A 27,892-nucleotide genomic window follows, 5' to 3' on the forward strand; every position below is an offset into this window, starting at 1 on the left:
AGTACCGCGATAGAGAGACCAGCAACAAACACGGAGATTAACACTCCGCCTGACACACTTCTCCTTCAAATCGACGCTCTATCATTATAATTTATAACCACGTATACCATTCAGCGAATAGGTAAGCACAGGAAGGTAGATAGGTAATATAGTACTGCACTGTACAGATACGTGTACGTGTACAGCGTACATACCATCACCATTACCGAGCATCACCACCGCCAATAACAACAACAACAGCAACAACAACACTGGTAACACCAGCGATACACCATTATCATCACCAACTCGCCGTACCCATGTACGAGTACATGCACCATAGGTCGTTCTTCGCCGTAAAACTTCACCGTTCGCGTTTCCTATACATCTGCATGAATTATGATGTAGAATGTCCAAAAAAAAAAGCACGCGAGTAGCGAACTATTTCCATTTTCAAGTTCCATGAGAAATTGAAAGCATACATTTCAAAGTGTGTAACTTACTAAAAATGTTGAAGATTCATTTTACAAGGACTTCGCTCCACCTCTCTTCGACTTCTCAATCTAATTTCCAGCGAAAATTTCTCTGATTCGACCAACAAGAAATAAGATGCCAACGGGGCTTTTTCAAACACGTTTTTGAAGATGTTAAGGAGAAGGAGAAGAAGAAGGTCAAAAATGCTGTCAACGATTCGTCCACTCAATTTATATTTAAACATTATGCAATTTGAAAAAAAATGTAATTTGCCCCACTTTCCAAAATTGAAAAATTGCTCCGCTTCCAGAGCACTCTGTCATAAATAATCAATGTTTTTGTCCAGAACTTTTCACTTTGAATAAAAAATCTTACAAAATCAAGGTTTTTTGGTAATTCAAGTGAGAATTTTTGCAATTTCTGACAAAAAAAGAGACTTGACAATTTTAGCAAAAGAAAGGACTTCTTTGCAACTTTTTGCTAAAAAATCGACTCAATGGTACAATTTTTAGAAAACAGTAACCTTTTTTGAAATTTTTGACCCCAAAATGACGAAAAACGAGACTTCTCAGCAATTCAGACAAAAGGCGAGACTTTTTGTTATTTTTGGCAGAAAACGAGACTTCGACAATAAGTTATTTCAACAAGAGGAAGGCTTCTTGGCAATTTTTAACAAATGGGAATTTTTGACACTAACTAGACAAAATGCAGGACTTTGACAATTCTTGGAAAAAGCAGAACTTTTTGGGAGCTATGGGCAATAAGTGATATCTTTTAGCAATTTTTGGCATAAAAGCGAGACTTTTCGGTAACGTTTGGGGAAAAAGTGAAACTTGAAAACAATTTTGCTAATAAAAAGCGATTTTTTTTCCAAGTTGACAATTTTAGCAAAACACAAGACTGTTTGGCAATTGTCAAAAAAATTGGACTATTTCGCAACTTTAGGATAAACAGCGAGACATTTTGTTAATTTTTGACACAAAAAAAAACTATTCAGTACCTACTCATTTTTTGAGGAATTGGAACGTAAGGAGATACTTAATCCAGAAATTTTGCTAAAGCAAGATTTTCAGTCAATTTTTTGAAAAAAGTAAGATTTTTATTTTCTTTGACAATTTATGGCAAAAAAGTAAGATTTTGGAAAAAATGAAACTTTTTGGAATTTTTTGCGAGAAACCACTATTTTTAGCATTAAAAAAAAATTTTTTTTGGTAAATGGTTTCAACATTTTTTTTTTGTTTTCCTCAGAAAGTAAGACCGAGATTTTGAAAAATTGGAATTACTTCGGTAACCAAAATTTTCCAAAATTTTGTACATAGTAACTTTAGTGACTTTGTTACTTGAGCATACTTAAAAAGTAACCGATTACGAACCCTGAATTTATTGAACTGAACTGATTTCGAGACTTTCTAGTACTACAGCGATCAAAACCTATGACTGAGACGCCTTTGGAATTTTCAAGACCGGGCAGACCGTGAGACACCTTGATATAATCGCACCAAGTTTGATTAATTTTCCATTAATTTACCAAACAGTAATTTTCTACAGGAGGTAAACTTTATTCACTTATTTTTACGTGTTTCATGATTTAAAATAATGCCAGGCAACAACGAACACTTTTTACGACTTCCTGTTCGTTAATGTACTTACCTATAGGTATACTTCTCAGAATGGTGGCCAGGATTCAAATTTGACGAAGCAAGGTAAGTATTCGTAATATTTTCCAACTCCTCGACTCTGAAGCAAATTTCTCAAATATTTTCAACTCCAGGCGATTCCTTGACGATCCGTAATCCAGTTTATTATTAGTTTAAATCAGCAAATTTTGTCATAATTTCGTTATTTTTTTGCTCATTTGTAGTGATTTTATTTAATGCTTTTTTCCCAAGTATTTTTAATCCATTTTCAACATTTTTTCAGACATTTTAGGCAGATTTCACTGAATTTTTGTCATATTTTTTTTGCTAATTTTCGATGATTGTAGCACTTTTCAGTGTTTTTACATCATTTCAAGAGTTTCAAACATTTTTTCATGCTTTTTTTTTTTTTGAAAAATTCAATATTCTTGGGAATTTAATTATCAACACTTTTTCATGTTTTTTCGGCAAATTTCACTGACTTTTTAATTATTTTTGGTTAATTTTCCACGATTTTAATATTTTGAAAGTGAAGTGTCAGAATTCAGTAGTTCAGAAAACCGCCAAAATTATCAAAGATCTGCTTTATCGTGACAATTCTACTTCTAATTTCAATCAGATTTTCAGCACCTTTGATAATAAACGCATCTAAATTGATTTTTTCACTATTCACTCTGAGTTAGAGTTTTACAAGCATTCATGAGATCGTTTTCTCGGCATTAATTTCAGTCCATCTTCATATGAAGTGGTTCTACCAATTTTTGTTCAATTTGCATAGGATATTACCTACCTATATAAGAAATTGAAGTATAAGGTTATTTTGAATTCAATTGACCCTACTTCCTAGGCGAGATTTCAATTCGTCTCATTGATGAAAATGACCTCGTGCACTAATTACAATCAACTCATAAAACAATGCGATAAGTTTTTGAATTTCATTCTTCAGATCATTCCTGACCATCAAAGGATTACATATGTATTTGTAAGTAAAGGCTCGACAAAATGGAGGATTTATGATCTCATTTGGTTCCACCCCAATACACAATAGAACGCCATTTTTGAATAACTATACCTTACTTCATTCTAACACACGCATTATATACATAACTCGGGCAATTTACCTAGAAAAAAACTCGACAATTTTTGCAAATAAGTCTGCTCTTCTCTCCTGCTCTCTTTCGATTCACCCACAATCGCGAGATCTACAGGGTCAAAACAACCAAAATGGTAGCTCACGCAGTAAATAATAAGTACCTACGTAGTACGTTGGAAAAGCTTCGCGTTATCGTTTTTCCCCGCACCACACCCTTACACCATTGCGCGCGCGGTTCGTTATACAAATGCGACGTCGACGTCGTCGTCGTCGTCGTCGTACTCGTTGTCATCATCATCCATTCGTGAACGCGTCAACATAGTCAAAATAACACCACCATCACCACCACGCCATGAACACACCCCACGTTTCGACGTATCCTACGGCGAACTTGGGACGAAATTAAATGTAAAGAGAAAAAAACCGGATAAATAATTTTCCCGAAATGTATGTAGTATAAGTAAAACAAGCAAGGTCGAACGCGACTTGAGGCGGGCGGTGTCCGCGGTAAGCGAAACACACACAACGTAAACTCTTTATTGCCTTCTGTATGCTATTATTTTACTTAGCTATCCGTCTGTAGCATAGATTTCTGTACAGGTTGGCGTAATCGTAGCTTAATCATTTTTGTAGGAGGTAATAGGAGGCGAATATGCACATTACTATGTACCTTGCTACGGTAAGCAATCAGCATACAACATAACGTATCATACGCGGTATACGTTTAATAAATATGGACCCGTTGCATACTTCTCCTCCACCTCCTCTCTATCGCACTCATTCATACTGCGCGACTGGGTGCTCCAACATATTCGCTACAAAGAGTATGAGACATAAAATGGTGCATACATAATGCTGACTGTTCACTATACACATTACACAGAGTACACATACGGTACATTATAATGCATTATAAGGATCAAACAGTGTAGCCACCGTTTTCTAATTTTAAACTTGCAACGTTACGCGTCGTCACACCATCGTACCGACTACCGACGACGGCGACGACGACGACGGGCGGTGGCATCGGTATCGACCCCGCACAACTTCACTTACTCATGGTGCTCTTTACGCAGCACTGTGTGTACGCTCTTCTCTCATCGTTCTGTCTCGCTCGCTCTTTTTTCACTCCGCTCTACTCCACTTCATTCTACAACTCACTATACTTACTGCTGTTGCTACTCGTAACAGTAAGCTGCTATATACGTGTGTAGGTTAGGTATACTCTCCTCTAACTAGCGAGTAGTGTAACACAATAAACATACATACGAACGCCCTGCCTGCCTGTCAGCCTTCCTGCCTCTATATGTACTACACCCAACTAGCTCACCGTCTGTGTGTATAATATTCCAACGTAAGAAATTACTTTCAAAAGACTACACGTTCGTTATTTCGTTTCACCTTTTTTTTCCTACTCCTTTTTTCTTTTCTTCTTCTTCTTCTTCTGCAGACTCCGAATAATATGTACCTCTACCTATGTGGTATTCTCTGTTGTCTTTTAGATTCTTCCGCGACGACTAACATCATTCCTTTTTTGTTTCATTTCACGGACTCGATTACGCTGTGATAAATCTTTGAACAGCAGCCTACGCCACAAATGTGTATTATTCAAGTTTTCTTCGATTACAAAAGCTATTCCAATCGACGACAAGAGAAAATGCCAAAAGGTCATCTGGTCATCTGAATACGCACCACTAGGCCTTTCAGAAGTTATTTCATTTTTAGATTTTTGACACAATTAAATTATGAAAAATACAAAGGTCCATTTTCCATGAAAAAATTCAAAATTTATTTCAATTGCCAGGGCTCGCACTCATTTTTTTCCATAAAAAAAAAAACAGTTATTCAAGAAACCAAAAAAAGCTTGAAAAAGTAACAAAGGTGTCTTACAGGAATTTGTTGAATGAAAATCACTACCTTTTCACTACTTTTTTACTACTTTTCGAAGAAAAATCGCTCCAAACTATTTACCCCCCCTCCAATATTTTTTTCTTTTTTTTGTTGGTTTGTAGTTGAAATTGACTCAATGATTCCATCGCTACATTTATTCAAGTTGTTACAACTTCTCGTATGTACATATTAAAAATACGAAATAAACGAACTCGAAAATGAAGAAATTGAAAACAAAACAATAACAAAATAACAAATGACAAATTAAAAATCAGAACGTTTAGAAATTTGACCCACAAAACAGAAATTTTTGGTACGTATATTTTGACAAAAAAAGTAGACGTTTTTAGTAATTTTTTCCAAAAAAACACAAGACCTTTCTCGTCCATTTTGGAAGACAGGCTTTTCAGAGAAAGGAAGAGGAGGAAGTGTTGAAGACTTTTTGAGAATTTTTTTAATCGTGAAATTCATTATTCGGAAAAATGGCAATTCGAGATTTTTTCATTCGGAAAAGGGCATTCAGCGAAATTTTTAGGAATCCCAGTCGACGACTAGAAATGGTTTTAAGCCGTTTTGAAGCCTCCAGATTTTTTTGGAAATTCCAGTTTACCAGAAAAATTTATGAAGTAGAAGTACTGTTCAAATGAACCTTGACACTTGGTTTTCCAAATTTTTAATTTTTCACTACCTTTCAAGCAAACTTGCTAAAAATCACTACATTTTCACTACTTTCACCATAGACTTTCAAAATCACTACTTTCACTACCTGTAGACACCCTGAATAACGAAAAAATAATCAAAATACTGACATAAACATAGCCAAAACATTAAAGCAGCAGAAAAATCACCAAGAAAACTAAAACTTCGCTTTAATTTCAATGTTTAAAAACTAGATTTTTTGGAAATCAAAACGATTTTCCCAATTTTTGGTAAAAAGCGAAACTCTTGAAAATTTCAGCAAAAGAAAAAGCTTTTAGCATTATTTCTGGAAAAAACGCGACTCATTTAAGACAACTTTTAACGAAAAAAATGAGAAGATTTTTTCTGGGAATTTTTGGCAAGACAAAAGGCGAGACTTTCTGCTTTTTTTGGCAGAAAACGAAACTTCAACGACAATTTTAGCAAAAAGCAAGGCTTCGTAGCAACTTTTAGCAAAAAAAAATCAACTTTGCTAAAAAAATTGTAATTTTTGACAATTATAAATTAGCAAAATGCAAGACTTAAATATTTTTGCAAAAAGTAGGCCTTTATGGAAATCTTTTTTCCATTTCTGACAATTAATGACAATTACTTGCAAAAAAAACAAATTTTGAAAAAATGAAAATTTTTGAAATTTCCTCTTCAGCAAAAAGCAAGGGTGTTTCGGTATTTTTGAAAACAAAAAAAAAACAAACAAAACAAAACAAAAACAGGATTTGTTACAATGTATTTTTTTGGCAAAAAGTGAAATGGAGAATTTGAGCAAAAGACAGGGCTTCGTAAGGCAATGTACCTACCTATTGTTGAAAAAGAACTCTAAAAAATGTATAATATGTACCTATAGGTAGGGGTAAAAGCACAGTTTTTTTCAACTTCAAAGAATTTTTTGAAAGATAAGCCACCAAAGTCATAAATCGATTTGAAAACCAGATTCATATGTATTGTGCTTTTTTGGGAACACGATGCCCTTGAAAAGTTTCATCTTCTATTCAATGTTCGTGGTTCAGAAAACTTGGACAAATGTGATATGAATTTTAGTCGATTTTCTTACAAAAAATATTAAAATGAGTTTGTGAGTTGAGTACATCATTGAATCCTACGCACCCTGGTCTCTGATCTTTAAGATGAGCTGGTTATTTTTCATCAGAATTGTTTGGTAACAATTTTAAATGGGCGTAAAAATAGGGAACTATTCGATCCCAGTTTTCTATTTTTTTTTTTTTTACTCAAGTGAAGAAATAGAAAACTGTAAAAATTTTCGTTTCCAATTTTTTCAACCCTCTGTCCCCAATTTTCAGAATTTGAGCTCACTGACGACTGTTTAGAGGTGTGATATTTTGAACCCAAAAAATACGTCTATTGATAATATTTTCGATAAAAGTTCGAGCAAATAATCTTTGTAAACTCTCAATTTGGTTTTTCAAGCAACCAACACACCGATCAGCAGCATAATCGATTAATAATTTTCGAGAAAGCCTTAAATTATGTTGTTACATGCAGCAAAAAATGGGGGTAAAAAAATTAACGAACAGGGATTTAAAAAATTAGAAGACGGATGTAGAAGAAAAAAAATTGCGAACTCATTTCAATAATTAAATAAAGTCTTCTACAAAATACCGAATCTTGTTAAGCAATGTACGCTGATTTCAACAAGCTTTTAGTTTTTCTTTAGCTTCAATTTTCAAAAATAGTAAAAAGTCAACACATCCGTCATTTCATGCCACGATATTCCGAATAATTACGTCTAATTCCGGTCATCCTCGATGATTTTAATCCTTTTACAGCATATATGCATAAATAAATCAAAAATAATGTAGGTATAAGCAAAGAGAAATAAAAGAAACTCAGAAATTGAAATACATATCAAAACTTCCAAATTTCGGACTTTTATCAAATAAAATCCAGCAAAATAACCCCACGCAAACCGACTCCTCAACTCTTGACGAGATTTTTCAGCAATTCATTCATTCCAACAGAAAACCTCGAATTACAAACTACCTGCTACGTACAATTCGAACGCGATGATTTTTCATCGTGAAAAATTTACGTAACGGTACAACATGAGGCGTACAAATGGCGTAGATGCCGACAACAGCGCGAACAAACGTACAAATTCGAACCTATTAATATATCAAATCGACGCGTAAATGTCGCGTTTATGTTTTGCACCCATACAGTAAGTTATCGTACATGTATAATTGTATCTATTTTATACATTACCTACGTATAGCTCGTTGTTGTTGTTGTTGTTGTTGTTTTTTTAATGAAACGAGCAAGCAGTCGAGCACATCACATAAAACACATTCGAAGTCAATTTTCATCGCTAATAATGATCACATACCCATTACCTATACAATTTGTAGCCTACACAGAATACGCGAGTACACTCGACCAGTAGCAAGTTAGCAACGTCGATGGTAACGATGATTCACCGATATGAATTCATCGTCATTCGACGCTATATAGTCGGAAATTTCTCTCGACTTTAGTAACCATATTTTTACGAAGCTTAGGTACGATACGTAAATGCACGATTCAAGGAAAATTCAACACGTAGGTATCGTATGCTCGATCGAGAACTACGACAGTACACTAAGAAGTACACCATTCAAATTCCATCGCTGACATTCGGGATTACTTTTTTCATTGTTTTCCTTTTTCGTTGTGATCAAAATGCGAATTCGAATCAAAAAACACAGGCTTTGTCATTTAAAGCATACATATTGTAAGTTAGCTAGCACCTACAATGATGAGTTTTTATTTTCCTCGATCATACTTTCAGTGCATAAAAATCATTGTAATATAACTCAAGAGTCAAGGATATAAAAGTGAGGGACTGAAGCTGAAACTAAAATCATTTCAATTTTGCTCACCTAATTCAAAACTGAAACACAATATCAATCTGTCCTCTGTAATGTATCTACTTAGGCCCAGATGAAAAACCAACATTTTCTAAAAAAAAAAAACCACGTGTAAAAGAATCCTAAAATTTCTATGATTTCTTCCAACATTCCTGTCTATTTTATTAATTTAGTACTCAAAAGGCTGCACACACTAAAAAGAAAACTCAAACCTTCTCTCATTTAACTGTGTTAAAAATTGAAGAAAAAACTACAGTAAAAGCATTAAATTTTGAAGAAGAAAAAAATACTCGAAAAATGTCATTTTGATAATCACACTGATAGGAGTGCTCAACAAATTGATAACATTCGGGCAAATGGTTATGCAACCATTCTCACATCAGTTGCTTTGTAGAATGTACGACACAATTCAACCGACGAAACCGAGACAGGGAATACCTATCTTAAGGAACATTTTGAAAGCAAACATTCCTAAAAAAAATTGGCCTTGCAAAATGGTGGCTATTGTGATTGACAGGTCAGCTGAAATTGCAGATTTTACTTTTAACATGGTACTCGCACAATAATTCTTGAATCGGGCAACGCTATAGATCGAAAGAGCATTCAAAAAATATCGCTTGCTAAAATTTTAGGGACTCAAGAGCATTTTTCGATTTTCGGTGAATTTTTAAAAATCTAATTTGAGTCAAAAATGAAAAACATCACAATTTCACCAAATTGACCTACAAAGCTAAAATTTGGAGAATGCCCTATTTTCGACCTACCAAATCGATTGGAATTGGTTGTGAACCGTTTCGAGCAATTGTGGAGCTTGCAGCAGCTTTTTGAAACTCAAAATTTCAACAAAATTTTACCAAACGAAATTGCAAAGCCGAAATTTACTCTGCACTTCAATTTCAACACGCTATTAAGAGACCTGTGAATAAGTAGTTTCAAGTCGTTTTGGAGCCTCCAGCAACATTTTGGAAACCCCAGTTTTCCAAAAAAAAAAAAAAAATGATAGGCCCATAAAATTTGTTTAAATCATCTTAAGCGGTGCTTGTTAGTGACCTACTTGACCGATTAGGAAGTAAGTATGCACAATTGCACATGCCATTTTTCCAAAATTTGTGTTTTCCAATTTGGAACCATATTTTGGCGCGTAATGGGTCGGAATTTCCAAAAAGACTTGAAACCTCCTCTTTTTGGGCAAGTTTGCAGAACATTTTGCAAACACTTTAAAACTTGTTTATTTTTGGGGGGGGGGGGAGAGACCGCAGGGAGTTGAAAATTGCTTTACCATTTCAGTTTTTCGTTTTTCAAATTTTTAAGCCTCTTTTGAACGATACTCTACAATTTAACGTTACTGAACAAAGTCTGAATGTCATTATAAGCCTTAACAAGAAAAAGTCGCGAAAAAGGTACGAAATTTGTTCAAAAAAAAAAAAAAACATGACTTACTCATTCTCACATGTAGCTAACTAGACACAATGGCGCATACTCTAGTCTATTACTCTACAGAGAAACTTCGTACTCACCTGAAACAGAAAAAAAATACAACATTATTAATTAATTGTTTTTGATTAATTATCTTAAAACTTATACAAATTACATCAGATCAAGAATCAACTAATTTCAATTAATACAAAGAATTTCATGAAAAATAATAATATCAATCTATTGAATAAGTAAACGTGAAACTGGATGATTTGTGAAATTTAAACACCAGTCCAAAGTGTTCTTGCCAACCTAATTCTACTTGATTTCCTCTCTTCCAAAAGAAGTTCAGAAAATCCTTTCCAATGAAAAATCATTTAAAACAAAAGCAGCTAATTATGTACCTGCAAATGTGTTCGTAGAGCAAAGTGGGGCAGAGATTTTCAATTGAAAAAAAAATGGTGGAATTTTCAGAAACAAAAACTTCTTGGATCGAGATGATTTTTGGGAAAAATTTTAGACTCTCGATCTAAAATTCAACTAATGAACTTTTTATTATTTTTTGTCCAATGAACACCATGATCATCTCAGCAAATAATCGATTTTCAAGATGGTTTGAAAATACTTCGAAGCATCCTGAACCCTTCATGCTCACTTTTTTCATAATTTATGTGCATCATCTCTAAGGCCACAGCTCTAAAATCAGCTCACTGATGGTCTCTGGCATGAAAATTTCCATTTTAAGCAGCTTATACCACAAAAGGCAGCGATACACCGGAATACATTTTTTTTTCAAATACTAACTCATATTATTACGGTTAGAGGGCCCATTAATTACACTCGAAGAACGAAAAAACACATATCAAAAAAAGAAAAAATAACCCAACTCTCCAGATACAATACTCGTAGCTCTTTCGTGTGCAAATAAAACCACTCAAATTACGCTCAAGTGGGTGTAATTCAGGGTCTATAGGTTACAGGTTTCGGTATACTTCTAGTTAAAAAGAAGAAAACAGCGAATAAAAAAATCACACACTCTTTAAGCCACGAAATAACACCGCGTAGTCGCCGATATCAGCATCGATAAGAAAAATTTTCGAAATGAATCCGTGACGTCATGTTCGCCAACACGATAGCGATACGTATGGCTATGAGGTACAGACTACAGTACAGTATGGTATGGTACTCGAATTCATGCGTTGTTATTATCTCGTATCGTATTTCTCGGTACCATGGTTCCTATACAGAACGTCTACGTACATTTTACATTACATTACATACGCATACACGAGTCAGAAAATTAAAACTTCTTATAGAGAAAAATGCCTTCCCTTTTTAGGACCGGTTCGCGGTACGGAAAGTTCTTTTCGTTCAGCATACCACGACATCGTTGCTCGTTGGTCGCCTTCGCCTTCGTCGACTCGACACCACGAACCATGTAACAAATATCGCGAAACCTTCCTGGCGTAATTTTTCAATTACCGCGTGTCTCTGTCTACCGAGTAAGTGTACAAGACCCATTACCCAGGCCATACACACGATGGACGATGATGACGACGACGGCGATGGCGACGTCGACATTCGAATAATTTGTTGTACACATAACTTAACCCCACTCTCATTCCTTCGTATAAACCATACTGCATACGACTCGAGTCTCGATGTACGAGTGTAAAGAACAAGTGCTACGACTACTGGGCAATATTATTACAATATACGTACATACTTCTCTAATATCGACAATTTAATTTTCACTACGCTTTGTTTCAATTTATTATTTTACATACATATGTAGATGTATTACCATACTGTAAAGCTATGTGAAGCTATGTATACTATGTACACGTATCGTGCATGCTGCTGCTTAAAGACTCTCTTCTCTATAGTCGTACACGAGAAGCGCTAGTTTCGCGCCACGTTAAGTAGGTGAACGTTAATTGGATATAATTTTAAAAGGTAACTCGATGTTCTAATGCTACGAGTACTAGGTATATGTGTATACTTTACTTACTATATACCTAGCATACATATACATAAAACATACCTACGTACAGAGAGAGAGACGCAGCCGCCTATACCAATACACGTCGTTTGGTAGAAATAGGATATTACATACTCGTACACGCACATACGTAGGCTTCCACTATACAGTATAATGTCTATGTAATACGATGCACAGAGAAAGCACACAGCTCACACACACACACATAAGTACATTAACATGCTAATGCTTAATACGCTAACAAATGCTACCTCTGCTAAATATGTATGCAACGTATGCAGTCAGTCAGTCGGTCGGTCAGTCAGCCAATAAAAATTAAAAATGTCGCAAACGTGACCCAACGATTGTTTAGCTATAAAATTCTACGTAGCTTACAAAGCTACACGAATGAAAACACTTGGCAAATCAAATACAACATCATCATCGTATAACCAAGAGTTCTCGAATCAAAAAACACTTCGATTTTCGTACACAGCAGTGGGTAAATTATCAATCAAACGCTTTTCCCAGCTCACCTTTATACCTTGGTATCAAGCTTGAAAGACTATCTCTTGGTGGAAGGAAGGGGCGGCCAGGGGAGGCCAGGGGAGGACATCCCCAACAGAGTTTTCTACCTTATGGAAACCACAAAGAAGAAGTACTATGATTAATTATCAGGGCTTCTACTCAATTTCTTACCAAAAAAAAAGTGACTTAAATATCAAAAAAAGTCAAAACATTTTTCAGTAATTTTTTTGTCAAAAACAGCGAAACAATCAAGCGATTTTTAGAAAAAAAAAGCGAGATTTTTTGACAACTTGATTATAGCAAAAAGGCAAAGCTTTTTTGCAATTTTTGGCAACAAAGTGAGAATTCAGGGCACTTCTTGAAAAAATGTGATACATTGGGATTTTTTTCAAGCAAGCAATAATTTTCAGAAACTTTTGGCAAGAAACACCACTTTATGACAATTTTAACAAAATCCGAGGTTTTTTTCAATTTTAGCAGAAAACGCGAATTCGTCGATTTTAACCAAATACAGTGCTTTGTAACCGTAAAGCTGAAAAGACAGTGTAACCAGTTCGAAAAAAATAAAATTTTCTGTTGATATTCTTATTGTTATTGACAATTCTGAGTTCGTACTTGAATTTTTTTTTTTTAAGAACTCAAGTAACCAAAACAAAACGTGTACAAAATGTTGTAGTGCAGAAAAAAATCACAAAAAAATCAATCAAATTCAATGTAAAAAAACTTACAAAACAAAACATTCCAATAAAAATCTGATGATGAAATTCAATCAGGATTTTGGCAATTTTAGCAATGAGCAAGACTTTTTGACTGATATTAGCTAAAAAAGTGATACATTTATATTCATACAATTTTTGTCAAAATAACGAGACTCATTCGCAATTATTTAAAAAAAAAAATCTGAAAATTTTTTGAGGAAAATTGGCTGAACGCGACACTGGAAATTTTAGCAGAAGGCAAGGCTTTTTAGCAAGTTTTGGCAAAATACCGAAATTTTAGACCAAAAAAGTAAGACATTGACAATGGAAGAAAATGAAAATATTTTGCAATTTCAAGTAAATAGCAAAATTTTTTAGCAATTATGATAATTGATAAAGAACGAGAATTTTTCAATTTTTGGCGAAAAACAGCTAACTTTTCGGTAATTATTCAAAAAAAAAAAAAATATGCTTTATCAAAGTTTTAGTCCAAAAAGCGAGACTTCTTCACAACTTCAATTAAACAAGCGAGATTTTCATGCAAATTTAGAAAAAACGTGAAGAAGTTCTTGGGATTTTTCATCAAAAAGAAGACACTTTTCAGCGTTTCTTTGGCAAGAAACACAACTTGTTTGACAAATTTGTCAAAGGGAGAGACTTTTTGCAATTTTTGGCAGAAAGTAAAACTTGCGACAATTCAAATTTTTGAACCAAAATTTTAAAAAAATCAACCAACAGTTACTGAATTTTGGTTTTAGTAGTCAGGTACGAGCCTTGACGATTTTTTTCAAAATTATTATTCAAGAAGTAGAGCCATAAATTGAGTAGGAAACTTACTAAATTTCTGAGGGAAACCAAAATTTTTTAAAACTAACCAAAAATTATTTTTAGTAACTCCAGTAACTTTTTTACATGCTGCATTATGCACACATTGACAATTGACATATGCTGGATCCTTAAGCATTTTAAAAATCGACTATTTGTCGAAAGATAGTGCTTTACGTCTTCTGGAATACCAAACTTCAAATATGTATTGATATTTTCGTTTCCTGTTTTCAAAAACAGATTTTTCAAACATCTATGTCAAAAAAGTGCAGAATTACAATTAAAGGCTTTCCCCTCCCCTCCCTTCCCTTCCTTTAAAACTGCAACTCCTAAAGAAATAGAATCATTCCAATATTTATCGGAATTTCAAAAGACCAAAAACCTAAATAAACAGCCTCTGCGAAAAAAGCCAATTTTTGATTAATGTCAAAAGTTCCAGGCTCAAAATTTAATAACAAGAACAGCAGTTATTCAATCTTTGAATTTGCACCACCAAAAAAGTGTTGATTGGAAAAGGCCAAAGTTGCATGGAATCATTAGATGATCGGTGAAGTGAGGGGGGGTGGTAGCTACGCAGAAAAAATCAGGACTTCCTCCACAAACATTTATCAAAACATCTCGATTTCGTTTTAGTGAATAATTTCAACATTACTTGAAAACCAAAATAGACAAAGTAAACGCTAAGATCCCATAAGGTTTGAGCATCCTCTCCCCCCCCCCCACTCATTCACTACCTCTATTCGAAACAATTTCAACCCAAAACGTTACAGGTACAACCAATCTCTCATCAATTTCACATCACAAGTTCAAACATAACAACCCCCACTTCCTCACTTCACCAGTGAACCTTGAATCACTGCAATCGCGTTATTTTGAATTCCCATAACCCTTCACCCTCAACTGTTGCTGGAAATTCTTCCATAATGACGTCATCATCATCGCCATCAACACCAGTAGGTAGAGTTTCCTCGTATCATAAACACGAATCATTCACAATAATATACGAACCAGTCAAGGAGCGAGTATCCCGTTGCGTCGTGTTTTTCTAACAATATTTACGGCGCACGAACGCAATTCTACCTACAGCCAACGTTACACTATCATAATACAACAGCCATAAGACCATAATTATTACGAACCCTACACAAGGCTTCTCATTCTTGGTCGCTCCGGTCTCCGGCTTCGCCACCACTGTGCCCGCGTACACAGACACACATACACGCACACGTGTAATCGTGCAAGTATTTCTTCGCGAGAATTAAGTACCTACCAATGTGAGCGGTATACGCTGCTGTACACAAGAGACTAGGCGTCTTTAAAAATACACCTCGCATCGTACGTGTGTCGCCACTCCTAACCTAACGCTTATCGCCACTGGCGCGAGAAATAACCACGCGTAAATTCTACACGCACTCACACATTCGTACTATTAAGCGACTCACACACAAGTACATCTACATATATACACTACAACAAAACGACACAGACGTAGATAATACATTGAGCATCGCGGCAACAAAACCGCCAACAAAGATAAACACACGTATCATAATTACGATGTCGCCGCCATCACCACCACCTTCTCCATTGCCATCTACGAGTATCGTAATCATCGTACGTCGTCTTCAACCGCAAAACTTTGCAACGTCAGCAACGCGAATAACGGAATCTTCCAGCCGGCGCAGCGTGCTAAGATGATGCCTTATCCACACCTCGTCCTTCTCCTTACCTTGTAGTTTTGTAATCACTCCGCACAATAGGTATCATAGGAAAAGCGAAACTTGATCGACGGTTCGTAGCATGTCGATCACTGTGACGCAACCCCCCCCCCCTCCATCATCCAAAAAATCACTTGACACCATATTTTTTCGTAGCTAGGTTGCTCCAGTATCGAATCAACTTTTTTCGCACCTCCTCAATCGAATTTTTCTGTTTATTCTATTTTTTAGGAGGAGGGCCAGTGGAAAATAGAAGTAGAAAATGCTTCAATTTTGCAGAAACGATGGTTATTTTTCAATTGATTAGATTATGTTGTAGCGTTTCCATTTCAATTATTCCATTCTTGAGAATGTTTGGAAATTAATATATGGGTAATTCTCAAAAAAGGGTAAAAATCGTGTGCATGGCAAATTTCTCAAAGGTTTCAGCATGAAATTTTTTTTTTTGGTCCATTCAAGGACCATCCCCCACGTATTTTGCATATGGTTTTGAGATTTTTAGCCCCTCCTTTCATTGGGGTACATTCGATTTTATACCCCAAACGTCCTTCGACTTGGCTGTCACACGCCATGTTTTTGAAAATGAATGTTATAAAGTGTCATGAACTTCATTTTTTGGGAAAAATTGACACATTCTCATTATCATAGAACACGAAGGTCCATTATTGTGCAAATTGCAATTGCAATAAGTCCATAGGAAGCTCACATTTCACATTTGAAAACTGTCACACACTTTTTGCGCAAAATTTTAGAGCAATTTTCAATTAATTTTGGTAGCTTCCCAACCCAACTTTTTTTTCTGGTGAGTGGCTGCACTGGTTCACTGTTCTCATTAGAAATGTTACCCCGCAATGTTATTTTCAAAACCTACGCAATGGCTCGTTCTGATCGTAGGTACATCTCTGAAAATTTGATATTTAGAAAAATCTGTGTCCTTCGGTTTGCCTTTTTATTTACCCTAATGAACCCGCCAAAAACGATAATTGAGAAAGGGAAGTTATTCTACATGAGTACACATTTATTACGTGTTAAAAATTGAATAATGTCTAGTAAGTAAGGCTAGAAACGAAGAAACGTTGAGATTGTCCTTCGGCTTGTCCAGCGCCTACTTGTCCTTCGACTTGGCCAAATTTCAGACAGCTGTACTTTTATCGCGCTAGTCGACACATTACACGATAATACAAGCAAAATTTGACATTTTCTCCCTCCCCACGCCTCACCTCTACCCCTACCAAAAAAATAGGTCCAGATTCGAACTCTGCGGCCTGAAAAACATGAGTCGACACATTACACGATAATATCAAAATTTGGCATTCCCCCTCCCCACGCCTCACCCTCCACCTCTACATAAAAAATTACTCCAGATTCGAATTCTACGACCTCGAAAACATATCAATCGACTTATTACACATCGATGAGGGTCGAATCCTAATTATCGCCGATTTAGGGGGTCAGGGCCCACAGAGGGGATTAAATTGAGGCCAACACTAGAAAAGGGATCTGAGACACCTATACAAATGATTCCCACTTGAAATTTTCCAAAAAAATGATTTTTGTTTTTCAAAATTATACACATCAAAATTGACCTTTTTTTTTTGAGAATTACCCATATGTACGAGAATACGAAGGAAGGGCAAAAGCTTTGAAAAATTTATAATTCGAAAAGTGAAAATATCATTCTCAATGCCAGGAATTCAACATTTTCAACTTCTAACAATAACTTTTGGGAACCTAACATTTTTGAAAATACAATAAAAGTAAAAGTAAAAGCCCGAGCCGAGCGAGGGCAGCAGCTTTTGAAAATTTACAACTCTCAGAGGGGAAATCATCATTTTTGATGTGAGAAGTCAATTTTTTGGTCTAAACATTTTCTAAAAGTTGAAGTAAATATTTTCCAAAATAGCACCTACTCCTTGGTCAACGAAAGACAAATGAGTTGAATACAGTGTTGATTTTTCTCAACTTTATAGACATTTGCGAAAAAATAAAGAGGGGGGGGGGGGGGGTCTTGAAAGTCACATGTCACATCTGGGACACCCTCTGAATGCACATGAGAAATTTCAGCCCTCTAAGCCAATCAAAGTAGGCTCCAGCATTGACACAACATTAAAAATTGCTGAGAAAGGCACAAAAAAATTTTTTTTCAAGTTGAAAGGGAATAAGAAGTTGAGAAGAAATCATGAAAATGCGCATCAAAGGTATACTGCAAAAGTACATATGAGGAGCTGAGAATCAAAACTCACATTTGCCACCATAAACGATTTTGAGAAAAACGCGAAAAACTGAGTTAGTAGTGTTGCCAGTTGAAAAAACTTATAATACCAAAATGAATCATTAGATAGCCCTACTAGAACACTATTCCCTGTGTTGACTGATTTTCACCTAGCTCCCTTCTGCTTTAATATCCAGACAAAGAATGGCAAATGTGAGTTTTGACTCCAAGATTTGCAATCAAATTTTTTTTCACTGTTTTAATTACGACGATACGGAAAAGTTTGATAACAAGCTGAATTTTGGTACACGGGGGTTTTTTGATACGCTGAACACGAATTTGGGGTGTCCAGGTGAATCCGGTGTACGCTTCCCCCTTTTTTGTGGACCTTAAGCCCCCAAATTTGTTTTTTTGCGTTTAAGTCCGAAAATATGCAATTTTATGCAAGATTTATGTTTTTTGGGTCGCAGAATACGAATTTGACAATATTTTTTTTGTAGGGGTGGGGGATGAGGGGGTTAGGGGGGCGAGAAATTCAAAATTTGACTATAATGATGTGTGATATGTCGAAATGTATGTTTTTGAGGGCGTAGATCACGAATTTGACAATATTTTTTTTCATAGGGGTCAATGGTGGGGGCTGAGGGGTGAAAATGGTTAAAAATTCAAAATTTGACTATAATGATGTGTGACATGTCGAAATGTATGTTTTCGTGGTTGTAGATCACGAATTTGACAATATTTTTTTCGTAAGGGTTGATGGTGGGGATGAAGGGGGTGAAAAATTCAAAATTTGACCATAATGATGTGTGATATGTCGAAATGTATGTTTTTGAGGGTGTAGATCACGAATTTGACAATATTTTTTTCGTAGGGGTGAATTGTGGGGGATGAAGGGGGTGAAAACGCTGAAAAATTCAAAATTTGACCATAATGATGTGTAATATGTCGAAATGTACCAAGTATGAATAATTCAGCTGAAAGTGAGTAATTTTCATCAATTTACTCGATTTTAGTTTGTTATAAAGTCATTATAGAGGTTTAATTTACGTTAAAACTCCGTGTTTTGCCTATTCTGTTACATAAATAGGAATAGAACAAATTTTTGCACGTAGATGCACGGGAAATCCCAGGGGCTAGTACTTCAGATAGTGTATTTCAAGATGTCATTTGCCATTTTTGCCCCCGAATGCCCCGGCGACGACAACAGTCAATTATAGTGAAAAATCATGGCGAATTTTGTTTAAATGTTACAAATTTTTTCTTCCAGGGACTTTGACGGCTCTCCAATAGAAAATTCTCCATCCCCCACCCTTCACCTTTTCTACACCTTCAAAAACATACATTTCGACATATCACACATCATTATGGTCAAATTTTGAATTTTTCAGCGTTTTCACCCCCTTCATCCCCCACAATTCACCCCTACGAAAAAATATTGTCAAATTCGTGATCTACACCCTCAAAAACATACATTTCGACATATCACACATCATTATGGTCAAATTTTGAATTTTTCACCCCCTTCATCCCCACCATCAACCCTTACGAAAAAAATATTGTCAAATTCGTGATCTACAACCACGAAAACATACATTTCGACATGTCACACATCATTATAGTCAAATTTTGAATTTTTAACCATTTTCACCCCTCAGCCCCCACCATTGACCCCTATGAAAAAAAATATTGTCAAATTCGTGATCTACGCCCTCAAAAACATACATTTCGACATATCACACATCATTATAGTCAAATTTTGAATTTCTCGCCCCCCTAACCCCCTCATCCCCCACCCCTACAAAAAAAATATTGTCAAATTCGTATTCTGCGACCCAAAAAACATAAATCTTGCATAAAATTGCATATTTTCGGACTTAAACGCAAAAAAACAAATTTGGGGGCTTAAGGTCCACAAAAAAGGGGGAAGCGTACACCGGATTCACCTGGACACCCCAAATTCGTGTTCAGCGTATCAAAAAACCCCCGTGTACCAAAATTCAGCTTGTTATCAAACTTTTCCCTATGGAATTTTGCAAACAAAACTAAGTTTTCATCAAAACTCACATTTGCCATTGGCAAATGTGAGTTTTGATTCTAACCCTTGGTTTTGAAGGTGAATTTCACACCAAAATGACTTTGATCCAAAAAAACCGAATATGTCACATTATAGAGTGTAAAACGGTATATCCAAATCTGCCATAAAACGGTATTTTTTTTTTTTGGCAAATGTGAGTTTTGATTCTCAGCTCCTCATATCAAAGTTCAGCTTCAAAGTCATTCAGAAGGGGTAGGCTCAGTAAAACCTGCTACTGAAAATTTTACTTCATCTTTGAAGGCTGAATACAGAAATTTCTAGGCTACTCAACAAAATAAATTTTTCATAGCTCGAGCCCCTTCAATCGACTACCAAATTCAATCCACAAACAGAATCTGAGCAAATTACACAGGTATGGTATCATCAAAGATTTTCAAAGACAAAAGGACTTTCAAAAAAATAAATAAATGAGGTAAGATCCAAATGGACTATTGGGATCACGACACAGATTCTGTGAAATGTGCACGGTCCATGGTTCTATCGTTTGAAATCCTTGAACATAACTAACGTAATAGCCTCAGGTTATGAACAGGGACAGCTGTCCGGGAAAATCGTTCCCACTCCTCGACCTCATCAGTAAACCTAACCTACCTATTCAGCCATCTCATTACAGGTTGACGCATTCAAACGTCAAAACCGGAAGGGAAAACCCTACTGCACCGACGACGATAACGACGACCACTCGCATCACCATCGAGAATAGCAGAGACCAGAGGAGAAATGAGGCAGAGAAAAAACCCTACCTACGCGTACACGACAAGTCTCTTCGGTGAAGTCTTCACGAGCTGCGATAAATGTAGAAATGATGCTGCGATAGAGAGGCAGCATTATAGGAGAGCGGGAAAAAAACATCGTGCATTACCTACCTTCTCGTAAAACTCGACTCGTCGATCGTTTATTGCCCCCTCTTCGTCTGCAGCACTGCAACTACGATCCATGTGCACACATCACGTAGGTATACGTACACGAGACGAAAGTATGCGATTCGAACCCGATCAGCAGCGATCACACCTGCTTGATTAGCAATAACCAAGTTCACTAGTGTAGCACGTTGTTGGGTCGCAAAGAAGAAAAACTATACCGTAGAGCGACAAATCGACCAACACCACCGACCGGCAAAAGGAATGGCAAAAAGCGTGGAAAAACAATCCAACTCGGGGAGACTTGATCGCGAGGTAAACGAAAACGAAACAGAAAAAAACACTCGCTCGAACACCCCGTACTACGTGGTATTTTTTGACCTGCCAACAACAAGAGCGACGGAGAGCAAAAGAGTGGGAAAAAAGGGAACCGCCGACGAAACGCGGCCAAGAAAAATGGTGAGGAAAAAATACTGTTGAGAAAGAAAGACGGCGGCAGGAATAGAGGAGAGTGGAAAAAATTCCCTTTCAGGACTACGCTACGTAGGCTATACACTACGCTATATCCACACGATCACAACGCGAAAACCGGAAATCTACCAAACAACGAAGCACAAAAACTCCGCCACCGACCGCTTATTCCACCACTTCCAGCAGCAGCAGCGTCGAGTACACCCGCATCCTACCACGGTCGTTGCGTCTGTTCGTCGGATTCGGATTCGGCTTCGGCTTTCTTCCTTCTTGACGTTGGCGTTCGCGCGAGAAGGCTCGATGCGCCCCAGTCCACCACCGACGTCGTCGTCGTCGGGAAATTTCGTACCGAGAAGTCGGCTAACACTGCCGCATCACACTATGGATGTCGTCGTCACGAAACCGTGTAATATACGCACGCACACAACGCTCCGGTGGTACGACGACGACCGACGGCAGCAAACAACACACGGCACTCGGCAGTACCGACACCACACACACCGAAAAAACTGCTGCCAGTGCCACTTCCCAATCCCAACGTTCGTTTCGTCGTTCACTTCAACGACGACGTGAACGTACCCGTACACGAAAAACGTACCACTTGAGGGATAGACACAACGTTTATAATGAAACGCGCTTTATAATGCATGCCCACAGAGTACTAAGAGACATACGGCAAACGCCCGCGTACCGTACCCTATCCAGCAGACACCAGGACGTGGCGAGGGTCGACGGTCGACGCAGCAGTAAACACACGCACGCACACACGACAACACAACCCGACGAACCGACTTCTCTAACTGAAAGTGGAAGGGGTTCGTGTACCGTTCATTCGGTGTTCTACTTCGCCTCCGCTCCATTACCACCACCGCTACCGACTTCTTCGTCCATATCGTCGTCATCATCGTCACCACCGCCGCTATGCCTCCATCCATCGGCGTAGTCGCAATTCCACTCCGGCCCGCGCCACCCCGTAGTCGACTGCGACGACGGTCGACGGTGTGCGCTCTCCTTCGTAAAAATAAAAATACTATGAGCGAGAGCGACGAGAGCCGCGCGCGGAGACTCGTATTATTTCAACTGTTCTCAACGCTGTGTGTTATAAACCATAGGACTTTACTACACCAAAACGCCACAGTGCCATGCTACATATCCTTTTTAGCTCTGCATAATGTCGGAATAGCACATAATCCACAATCGCTCCACGAAAAGGGCAAAAACCTGAGCGAGCAAATAGACCAAAAGTCGAATTCTACACAAAATAATCCTTCCAATGCTATGGAAAACGAACCACTTTCAAGCAGGGATGCAGGAATGCCTGGTTATAGCAAAGGGGCACCCCTCATTTCTCGTCTCCAAGCATCGCAGATTTCAAAAATTTGTTTCTATGCAGTTTTGAGCACAAACCGTTGGACTTGAGTGCAACACCCCCAACAGTTCAACAATCCCTTTGTTGTTTCAGGACACGACGTTCAGCTTTCAGAGTGATTTTTTCAACTTTTTTTTCAAAATAAGATGAAAATTTTCTCAACTTCCTCTGTTGGAACAAAACTATAAATCAAATGAATTTGAAAAATTCAATTGCACCCCCCTTCCTCGATCATACGGGACAACTTTTTCTTAGGGGGGGCATCCTGAAGAACATTTTAAAGCCAACTTGCCAAAAAACAGTTGACCTTGCCGAAATTGCGGCCATTATGATTGACAGGTCAGGCAAAAAATAAAGGTAGATCGAAAAAGCATGCAAAAATTTATCACCACGCAAAATTTCAAGTGCTATAGTGCATTTTTTGATTTTTGGTGAATTTTTGAAAATTAAATAGGGGAAAAAATCAAAATTTCACCAAATAGCCCTAGAAAACTGAAATGTGGGATATACCCTATTTTAGATCTGCCAAATTTACTGGAGCCAGTTTCAAACCGTTTTGAGCAGTTCTGGAAGCTCCAGCAGAATTTTGAGACTTGAAATTTCCACAAAATGCCATCAAAATGAAACTGGAAATCCAAAACTTTTGCTGAAATTCAACTCAAACACGCTATCAAGTTGACTGCTGGTCGGTTCAAGTCATTTTGAGGCTCCAGTGACTTTTTGAAAATTCATTGAGCCTCCAGCAGATCTTTAAAACTTGAAATTTCCACAAAATTTCATCATGGAGTGGAAAAGCTCAACTTTACTCCTTGATTCTATTTTTTTTAGAAAATGGAATTTATAAAAACACGGAAACAGCATAATTCTCATTCATAATGCCACAACCTTTCCATGACGTTGGAGTACAGGCAAGGACTTTTTTAAAAAAAGCACAACTACGACGACAACAAATTTAATGCAATAATGCACATTGAATTTCAGAACTGAAAAAGCCCTCGTTAAGTCATAAGGGTGGGATTCATTACATGGAAAATAATCATGAAAAGAACAGGTGGAAAAAAGTGAAAAATTGATCATTTCTGATCATGAACAGAAAACGACTAAAAGCTGAGAGGTGTTCCAAAAAAATCCAAAGGCAAGGCAGGTTGAAAGATAGCATCATGACTCTGAAAAGCCAAAAGCAAAAGCTGAGATTTTATCATCAAGGCTATTGTCACATATTCATTCATTCATACCTTTTTTTCGATGTACCTGTGCTTCTCCTACCTGTGAGATTTCATTGCACAGGGCTCGTACTCATCCCCCCCCCCTAAGTAACTTTGGTAACCAACAGAGCTACAAAACGTGGGGAAAACATTTTAATAAATACAGAAAAAAATCACCGAAAAAACCAGAACTTTTCGTTTCGTAATTAAAATATAAAAATGGAGCTCGAAAGAAATGTGTACACTTTTAGCAAAAAGCAGGACATTTTTGGCAATTGATGCAAAAAAAGTGATATCTATCGCAAATTTTTGTCAAACGTTGATTTTGCAGGATTTTTTGGAAATTACAGAGGAAACAAAGTGTAAATTTTTCAATTTCTGGCAAAGAATAAAACTTTTGACTATTTCAGCAAAAGAAAGGTACATATTTTCAGCGAAAAAAGGGCTTTTAGCAATTTCTGGTGAAAAAGCGACACATTAAGACAATTTTTTGGAAGAGTGAGACTTTTTGGAACTTTTTGCAAAAAAACACAACTTTTAGCAATTTATGGCAAAAAATAAGTCTTCTCAGGAATTTACGCAAAAGGCGAGATTTTTACTACTTTTGACGAAAAACAAGGCTTTGACAATAAATTTCATTTAGAAAATCGGGCATTTCTGTCTGTAAATTTGCAAATTGCAAGACTTTGACAATTTTTGCAAAAAGCAAGACTTTTTGGAAATTAAGTATTAGCAAAAAGTGATACCTACTTTTTGGAAATTTTTCACAGAAAAGCGAAACTTTAATAGAGAAATTTTGGAGTTGCTAAAAAACTAGAATTTTTGTTGAAAAGAAAGCTTATGGACAATTTTGGCAAAAAAGTGATATTTTTTCATAATGTTTGTCAAAAAAAATTCAGCTATTTTGCAATTTGGTAAAAAGCGAGTCGTTTTGGTAATTTTTGGCAAAAAATCCCAACATTGGAGTGCTCAAGTTTTAGGGAGAAAGGTGTGATTTTTTTTTTAGCAATTTCGCTAAAAAACGAGATGTTTTTCCAATTTTTTGCAAAAAGTAAGGACCTTTGCAATTTTAGAAAAAGGCAAGACTTTTTGACAACTATTGAATGACGATATATTGATATTTTTCCGCAATTTTCGCCGAAAAGTGATGCTTATTTTTCATTTTTAACAATTTCTGCTAAAAAAGCGAAACTAATGGGATTTTTTAGGAAAAAATGAAACTTCATGTAATTTTTCGCTAATTTTTAGCGAAAAACGAAACTTTTTGGCAACTCTGTATGGAATTTTAAAGCGCATTTTCAGGATTTTCAGAAAGAATATTCGAGCCCTGGTGATTGGCAACCTCAATTGAATCTGCATTCAAATCAAAACTTTTATACCTAACGTAAGTTCGTGATTTTGAACCAAAATGAATCTAAGTCAAATAAGACTAACATCTAAGAAACGTTTGTGACAAATTCGATCAGATTGAGTGAAAATTAGACGTTCGATGAACCTAATAATAATTATTAGTGCTTAGCTAAGTTCACTTCTCGCTCGAATACAACTTGACTACTTTTCTCATTTCCATTTACGTATAATCAAACACATTATCAATAACGATATTAACGTGCTTCACGATCCCAGGTTTGATTAAAGTCTAGCTACGAGTTGATTAGATAAAACCAGACAATTTCTCAAAGGAATAATTTCTCAGAATAAAAACACAAAAATCATTCACAAAGATTTCCAACGTTCTTCCAAGTTTTTACACGGACTTTGATTTTCTAAAAACATTACATCCCATAAATTTCAACAAACCGTTTTTATAAGACAATTACGAGTATTCTTTTCCATGCTTTTCATACCAACACCTATAGCCACATCAAACCGAATGAAAAATACCGAAAGAAATCTCCATCCGAAAAGAAGCTAAATCTACAGCTTAATTATAATTCAACCGCTGAAAAATTCAAAATCGATTTTCCTTCTTAGAAAGAAAAGGACACTGACAAGAGAGAAAAATTACCGAGGAAAAAAGAACTAACCACACTAAAACCAACAATCCAACGTTACCTCGTTCGTCCTCGACGTCGAAACACTTTCAACCAGAAAAACGAATCTCTTCACCGATACAAAGCAAACCTCATAAACAGCATTAATACACCAATAACAATTTTTCACCATTCAGACAATGAATCTATTCTCACCAAAATGGCAGCCGGAAAAAAAACTCGCATTTCATTCCGAAACGAACTCACGTACGAAAACTTCTCTCACTTCATATAACTACAATATCGTGCCATCGTCGTGGTCTCATATACCTACCTAGTACCTACCTACATAATACTCGTAACGTAAAAAACACCACACCACGAGGTTTTTAAAAACATTTTTCAAAATATTGCCGCATACGTTTCTGTGTTGTTCACGCAGTTGAAAAAAAAACTCTAATTTACGACAGTACCTTTTTTGTTTCGTTTTAGTGTAGTATATCCTTTGAAGAAAATCATGAAAAAGCAACCAATTTAAAAATTCCACATAACATTATCTATCTCCACTCTACAGTCTATCCCTTAATTAAAACCTATAACCTTTATAATTTTATGTGCATGGAAATGGAAAGTGTACGAGGTCAAAACGTGCACCTTTATCAGAGCATCCGGAACGGAACACATCGAATTGATCTTATTTTCAAGAACACACCTTTAAACCTACGAGCTATAGGTAATTACGACATTATTCATTCCACTAATTTTAATGAATGGAAAAAACATTTGTATTAGGATCGAATGAAAAATATATTTTTTTATTAATTTTATGCAATTTCTTTCTATAGTTAGAAACACCATTTACTTATCAAAAGACCCATACCAAACTATTTTGTAAGTTGATAACATTTTTTCAATATTTGTGAAAAATGAATAAATTCGCCTAAATATTACTTAAAATGAAATAAATTAAAACGTGAAATAATGCAAAAATTCCTCAAAAAAAAACGAGAAAAATTTCTTAAAATTATCAGCTTTGCTTGATAGTAAAATACATTAGTATAAAACACTGTAAAAAGTGCACAAAATATTAAAGAAATTTACTTTAAATTATTAGAAAATCTGCAAAAATGAAATTAAATGGTCCGAAATGAACAAAGATCGATGAAATATTATTAAAATTGCGTTAAAATGAAGTAAAAATTCACCAAAATATATGGAAAATTGACAGAATCTTTATGAAAATAGATCAGTTTGAATTCCACCAACTGATGAAAATCGTGAAAAATGCTGAACCGCCCCTTCATAAACCATCCAAAATCTCCAGTACAGTAAAAAGTTTCTCCCTCGTTTAAACTTCGAAGAAAATCTAATAAATTGAAGAACTCGCGCAAGGAATAAATTACAATAAAAAATACAGCCGAAAATGATATCAAGAGCTTCTTCGTTCATACAGTTCACCACTCCGCTTCCCACATTCTAACCTATTGCCAAAACCTAAACCATGAAGTCCATAGAAAAACGCACTCATAAAAAAGACTCCTCACACAGCTCACCATATTGAAAAAACACATACTCCTCTATACGCGAGTGTATCAACCCAACACCTCATTTTAGATTCAGCCTCCATCCATTTCCATCATAACGTACACGAAGAGCTACCGAACCGAGTGCATGTATGTATTATTTTGTCGTTCCATCGCGTACCTCTCCATAGTCCTAGTCTTTCTCCAGCTCTACCTGGAGACCTGCACAGCACACCCGCGTTCCTCTGCGAACCCGCATGGGCATGGTGCATACGCACACGCATACTTACTTATACGTCGTATACGTACCTACAAGTAAATAGCGTAGCAGGAAACATCCATACAACCAGTTCTACGACATGATAATGAACATAGTAATCCG

General features: G+C 36.3%; 1 protein-coding gene across 6 annotated transcripts in view; it reads right to left on the minus strand.

The window, feature by feature from the left end:
• The window catches only part of LOC135844767 (serine-rich adhesin for platelets-like), a 117,977-nt gene that overhangs the window by 44,703 nt on the left and 45,382 nt on the right, over positions 1-27,892 (minus strand). For 2 of the 6 annotated variants that reach the window (XM_065363112.1, XM_065363107.1), the window contains exon 1: positions 20,976-22,234. The exons of 3 other annotated variants lie outside the window; for them this stretch is intronic. The gene's annotated coding sequence lies outside the window, so the exon portion shown is untranslated. Of the gene's footprint in view, positions 1-10,073; positions 10,097-20,975; positions 22,235-27,892 lie in introns of those variants that run through there. One more of the 6 variants, XM_065363111.1, reaches the window with a different exon arrangement.

Source organism: Planococcus citri, chromosome 4 (assembly GCF_950023065.1).
Source record: "Planococcus citri chromosome 4, ihPlaCitr1.1, whole genome shotgun sequence".
In the NCBI taxonomy this organism is placed as follows: domain Eukaryota; kingdom Metazoa; phylum Arthropoda; class Insecta; order Hemiptera; family Pseudococcidae; genus Planococcus; species Planococcus citri.